Here is a 6,853-nt window from a genome sequence, read left to right on the forward strand (position 1 = left end):
AGGGATGAGGGTTGGAGGGATAGAGGGATACGTGGGGAATGGAGGGATGGGGGTGAATGGGCAGGGAGAGGGTGTAGAGGCATGGGTGAACAGAGAGAGGTCACAGAGGGATGGATGCAGGGATGGATAGATAGGTGGAGGGACAGGGAGAGCATATACACAGAGGGATGGCTGCTGGACAGATAGCCACTGACCGTCCCAGCGACCAGATCCAGTTAGATCCACCTTTGCTCTCATCTAACTGGCCATGTTCATGCCCCCCTGGTAAGCACCCCAGCCTCAGAGAACTGGTGGGATCTCACCATGCTTGGCCACTGCCAGTTCTCAGCCTCGTGCCAGCGGTGAGTCTGGCTCTTACCAAGCCCATGCTCGGGGGACAGCCCCCCACCCCCCGGCAGGCAGGTCCCTCTGCCCTTGGAGGACAGCAGGACCTGCAGGTCAGTATGCACCACTGAACACATCTTGCCTGATTTGGGACCACCTGGGATGTTCTTGTACCTTACCCTTCACCCTGCAAATCAACCTGGCTCCAGCCCAGCCCCCCTATTGCCCCCAAACTGGCCAGGATTGGCTCAAGCCCAGAGCATCCCGGCTGGGGAGATGGAGGTGGGGGGAGAAAGCGGCTCGGACCCTGCCCCATGCAGCATGCACTGGATGGGGCTTGTCCAGGAGGGATTTGGTGTGATGGAGGAGACACCAGGGCCATGCCGGGGCTGCAGGAACGCTGTGCCCGGCAGTGAGCTCATCCTGCAGCACCATTAAGGGCTGCACAGCCCAGGATCCTCCCCCCCACCCACTGCCCCTTATCTGATTAGGGACTGGGGAGGCCTGAAAGCCTCCGGAAAATCAAACTGCCTGAGCCGAGCCAAGCGAGGGGACGACTGGGAAACCAGAGCAAATGGGCTTTTCTCCTCATCTTAAGTGCTTTTCCCTGTCTGTCTTTCTGTCTTGGCCGGAGAGGCAGGGAAGGGGGCAGAGATGGGGATGGCAAGGTGAGTCGGGGTGGTCGGGTGTCCCTGGGAGAGATGGGGACCCATCCTGGGGACATGGTCACCACGCACTCGCCTGCACCCCTGCAAGGTCCCAAACAGCACAGTACATGGAGCGAGGCTGGAAAAAAAGGGATTCTGTGGTTTTTTATGTTTTTACGTATGTATAGGTGTTGGTGAAGCCTGGATGGAGGGTGGCAATAACTCCTCCAAGAGCGGGGTCCCTTTGCAGGCAGGGGCTTGCAGACACCCACCCTCCTCCTCCCCGCGTCCTCGCTGCCCTCCAGCCCACTCCAGGTCTAGAAGTAAATGGCTGTAGCTTCAGAACTGTTTGGAGATGATGAAGATCTCTCCTTGCCCCCAGGAGAACCCAACCCTCCCTTCGGGCTCAGAGGAGAACCCAGCTGCAAACCCTGATGAGCTTTGTGGGAGGGAGCAGGGCCAGGGCAAGGCTCACCCTCGGCTCAGGGATGTATATCCATAGGGGCTGTAGGGTCTGTGTCCTGGGCATCGAATCCACTGGTGCTCTGAATTTTCCTGTCAGCTCTCCTGGACCCCCAGGCACCGTGGGGGCTTTGGCAACTGGCAGGTCAGGAGCTGGCCGTCACTGAAATCCCAAGGTCAGGATGCAAAACGTGCTTTTGCTTAATGCAGAACCTGTTGCCTTTGGTTTCCCAGCATCTGCAAATGCCTCACTGGCCCCAGGGGTGTTTGGTATTTGATTTAGGTGCTGCAAATCTCCTCGACCCCTCCAAAATAACAACAAGATGATGGGCTGGTCCTCACTGTCCTGCTCTCTGCATCTAACAGCACCCAGCACCAGGTGCTTGTGGCCTCAGTGCTGCTGCCATCAGCCCACTGCCAGTTTCAGAGGAGCTGCTTTTGAACTCATCCAAGTGGCTAAATCCTCCCCCGAATCTCCACGGTTTTTTTTTTTATTATTTTTGGGGCAGAAAAAAAAAAAAAAAGCAAACAGCAAAGCAAGAAAAGAAATGCTATTGCTGGCCTCCCTGGCTGCCAAGATAACCGCCCCCTCCTAACAAGCTGCTGTAATTAGGTGCTTTGAATTCCCAGTGCTGGAGAAACGTGGTGTTCATCAATTTTCTGTGAGGATGCTGGGATGCTCTGTTTTGATACGGGGTGTTTCGGTGTGCAGCGGATGCTCTCACATGGACACGAAGCACAGCTCGGCACCCAGCCACAAGGATTTACACCGTTGGTCCTGCTCTGTGAGGGAAGACCAAGTTTTGGTGTTTGCCTCTTTTTTTTTTTTTTTCCTTGGAAATACAGCAAAAAATAAAAATGGAGAAAATTCACCATGGGGTAAAAATTTTTGGAAGGAAAGGGGAAAAAGATCCCCGCTGGTCTATGAGATGTTCCCCTCTGAACTGCTGAGTCCACAAGGTTTCTGGCTCATGGGGCCATTTGATTCCCCCATTGCCCTGTGCTGAGCCCAAACAACTTTTATAATGTTGACTTGTTATATCAGATAAAATATTAAAGGCCTATGATATAGCCTGAAATTAATATTTTAATAGAACGTAAAAGTCGAGGCAAAGACGAATCCAAACAGTAAAATTGAAATGAAACATTTTTATCTCACAAGAAGGAAAGGGCTTGGCACTACTGCTTTGATTCACCCTTCCGTTACTTTTATATGCTATTAAAATATTCATTTTAATATTATAAATATTGCATTCAATACCTAATGTGCCGTTACACTGTTTGGGGCACCCGAAAGTCAAAACAATTTGCTGGCCGCCAGTACCATGGGGTGTGCTTAGGACCCGCAGCATCTCGGTGATGAACCCTCAGCCCACTTCTTGCTTCTCCCACCCTTTTTCCTCTGCCAGCATCACCCTGAGAGGCAGGAGACCCATGGGGTGGCCCTGGGGACGGGTGACAGGGACAGTGCCCAAGTGGGCAGAGGCGGGGGAAGAGCAGGACAGAGCCATGGACCCACGTAACAAGCCATGAACCCTGTGAGGAAACCAGCTGGACAATTAATTACAATAAAAGGCTTTTTTTTTTCCTTCCCTTGCCTTAGAAATAATAATATAAAATTAATTTATGGCAATTACGGGATTTCTATATTTATGTCATTATCAGAACTATATAAGGAAAGGCGGATGATATAAATGTATTTCGGGCACTGCTTTGAAGGGGAGGGAATTGATATATATTTTTAATCACATTCCAGGATCAGCCATTCAACTCCCACGCAGAATTAGCTGTCGGGCCGGGGTGCAAGCACTCCAGCCGCTAACAAGGCAGCCACTGTTGGAGAAAGCTGCTTGCAGGTGAGGAACTTTCCTGCCTGCATTAATCTTTATTGGAAAATAATAGGAAAAACGGAGGCTTAGGCTGCGGGCTTCACCGTCCTGGGGTGTTTCCAGGGCTTTTTTGTTTTAATTCTTTCTGATTTATTATAGGTGACCTTCTCTGAGGGTCCTTGGGGTCAAGGCATGAAAAATAACAGCCCAGGGTGTGCCCCCAGGTGCACAACCCCAGCCCTGGCTCCTGGCTTTTTGTTTAAAGCCCCCCAAAATGTGGGGTTCGGTGCTGCGTTTCCCCATGCCAATGCACTCAGAGGGGGGGGGTTGCACCCCACAAGATGTCCCTGAACTTCGCACCTCCATCTTATCATCCCAGCAAGCTCCTTGCATTACCCTTGGAGACATGCAGCAGAGCTGGAGAAAGCTCCGATGTGCCTTGGTGGGCGTTGTCCCTGTGTGTGCCTCAGCTTCCCCAGGCAAAGGGAAAGGGGGGTCCCCCCTGGACCCCTTCCTATCACCTGGGGGCCCTTTGCAGTGGCCCCTGTGCCCACTGCCTGCCTGCCTCAGTGACTCAGCTCTGCCGTGACACCTCCACAGAGACTCCCACAGGGATTAGGGCTGGATTTGGTGATTAGCAACTCCTGGGCACCGTTATCCCAGTGATTAGTGCTACCCTGGGATTACAGGCAGGTGAAATGCAGGCCAGGGATTACCGGGGAGAGGCCAGGCTGTCCCGGCACTACGGACCCTTTCTGCCCGACCCAGCACAAATGCTCTTGCTCCCATAGCCAGGATTTATCCACAGGGAGCTAGGTAGCTCCAAGGTTTGCACCCCAAAACCCTTCCCTGTGCAGGGGCTCAAGGGGCTGTTGCGATCAGGGCAGATGCAATGCCATTGGGAGTGAAGCTAATGACACTGGAGCTAGGCAGAACACATGGTGGGAGGTCACCGGTGCCAGCCAGTATCCCCAAGCTGCGTGAGAGTGATGTGGGAAGCCAGACCCCGCCCTGGCTGGACATCCCTCAAGGTATTTTGGGGTAACTCCTTGGGTTTATCCAGTGCATCATGTGTCTGAAAGAGAAGGAGGTGCTCAGGTGGTTCCCCATGAAGATGCATGGGAACCTGCACTGGAGTCACATTTGGACCTTCCCTGCCCTGGCCTCTGCTAAAATAACAGGATTTATCTCCAGCATCACCCCAGTACATGGGGCAACCCTGGCTTCAGTCCTTGCTTGGGAAAGAGAGATCACAGCTGCCTGCTCTTGCCCACCCCAGCCCCTCTGCCTGCCAAAGCCAGAGCCATAAATAAAATCCAACTGGGATAAAAATACTTATTTCTGTAACAGTTGAAAAATATCCCAGCGGTGGTGCCAAGAACCTGCCAGAGGCGCCGCAGGAAGACGGGAGGGATGGCACCCAAACACACTGCTTTAAAAGCCCTCATCCATCAGCAGGAAAAGGCTCCCATGATGGGGAAGGATGCGGCATGGTCCCATCATCATCCCTAATTTCCTGACCCAGAGGCCCATTTTGGAGTGGGGAAACTGAGGATCTGCCCCATCACTGTCCGGGCGGGCTGGGGAGGGATGAATCATGGCCCGGCCACTGCTTCGCTCTGTCTGCTGCTTCGCCGTCCCTGGGGATTCAGGCCCGTGAGTCAGCCCTCCCCTCCCCAAAGCAATCGGGAGATTGGCTTATAAATCATAGGATTTTTATGAAAACAAGCAGCAGTCGCCTGGGCAGTGGCGTGGGGCCGCTCGCCGCAGCAGCCAGGCCTTTTTCGGTCACCAGAAATGATGCTCTGCCCTTCCTGCAGGGCTCTGGGTGGTGGGTTTTGGAGGCAGACCCCATCTCCCCCCTCTTCTTTGCTCCGGTCCCTCTGCCACCCCCCAGCATCACTTGAGAAGACCTCCAAGCAGCACCTAAAGGTGCCAGGGGTGCAGGAGGGCTCAGCTCGGGGTCTGCCCTCCCCCCTCGGCAGTGCCAGGCTGCCGCTTCTTGGGGACGTCTTCAGCTTCTGTCACTGCTCAAGGTCAATCCCATTAATTGCTGTGAATTATTTTGGCATTAATGGAGATGTCTTATGCACTTCCACTGTAAATGAGGCTGCCAGGATGAACGTGCTGGCCAATATTTCCTGGTGAGGAGAGGTGGGGAAATATACGGCAGCAGAGCAGGGAGGGCAAAGGCATCCGGGGTGTTCACGGCAGGAAAACCCACCCTTGGGCTGGGGTGGGTGGTACAGGCTCGCGGGGGTGACACGCATGAGCCATGGAGGGAACGGCTGCAATGGGGACTTGGTCCCCAGTCACTTGCATCCCCACTGGGCACTGTGTGGTTGAGGGGAGCATGGCATTCCCAGGGTGTGAATCAGTGATGCTCCCTGAAAACCCATCTCTCCCGTGCTCCATACTGGTAATGGCAAACTGGGACAAGGGGAATCTCTCCCCAGCCATGCTGCAAGCACCTCCGAGCCCTGTGGGAGGGGGTCCGTGGGTGCGTGGTGTGGAGCAGACCAGGCAACCCACAAGGGACAGGGTGAGGCTGTGAGGCACAGGGGGTCCCCAGCCACCTGCGGCCACGTGTGGGGGCTGCAGCCAGGCCCTGCCTGCATGCACAGGGAGCGAGGTGACAAGGCTGAGCCCCTCTTGGGTGGCACAAGGGGGGGGGGGGGGGCTGGGGAAGCAGGGGACATTGAGGCCACAGCAGGGATGGGGAAAGGACCCAACCCCCCCCACCCCCCCCCCCGGGTGGTGAGAAGCGACAAAACCCAGCCGGCCCTCTCCATCCCTGGGGTGATGACGTGTGCTCCGCACCTTTTTGCTCCCCGCCCTGAGGGGGGGTCTCAAATCCCATTTTTTAGTACCCCCCGGCATTGCAGAGGTGGCTGTGCATGGCACGCAGGGGAGGGCAAAGCCGGCCGTGCAGCCCCGCCGGCACCGCACCCCAGGGTGCTGGGGTCGGCTGAGAACCTGTCTGGGGGTGCCGGGAAGCGGGGGGTGGGGGCTGCACGGCATCGCATCCCCCGGTACCAAATCGCATCGCTCTGCACCGGCGGGGAGCGGGGCTCCGCTCGGCATCCACCGCCTCGCCCGGGGAGGAGGTGGGGGAGAGGGGGGGAGGAGGGGGGGGAGAGGGAGGGGGGAGGGGGGGGGGGAGGAGGGGGGGGGAGAGGGAGGGGGAGGGGGGGGAGGGGGGGGGAGAGGGAGGGGGAGGGGGAGAGGGAGGGGGAGGAGGAAGGGCGCCTCCCCCTGCTGCCCTCCCTCGCTGGCACCCACCGGAGCCCGATGCGGCTCCGGCCGGGCGAGCGGCCACGGGAGCGGCCAGCGGCGGGGCCCCCCCGGCGGCGGGCACGGCGCGGCCGGCCCCGGCTGCAGGCGGGGGGGGGGGCCTGGAGGGGGGCAAGGGGCAGAAGCCCCCAAACTTGCCTCTTTCCCCAAGGCTCCTGCACCCCCTCTTTAATTTTAGCTGCGGGCGGGAGGGGGTGCATCCCCCCTCTTTAATCCGGGGGAGGGGGGCAGAGGAGGCGGGGACCCCCCTCCTTTGCATGCTCATGGCCGGGTCCCCCTGCTTGCAGCCCCCGCAGG

This window comes from Falco rusticolus, chromosome 1 (genome assembly GCF_015220075.1).
Source record: "Falco rusticolus isolate bFalRus1 chromosome 1, bFalRus1.pri, whole genome shotgun sequence".
NCBI classification, from domain to species: domain Eukaryota; kingdom Metazoa; phylum Chordata; class Aves; order Falconiformes; family Falconidae; genus Falco; species Falco rusticolus.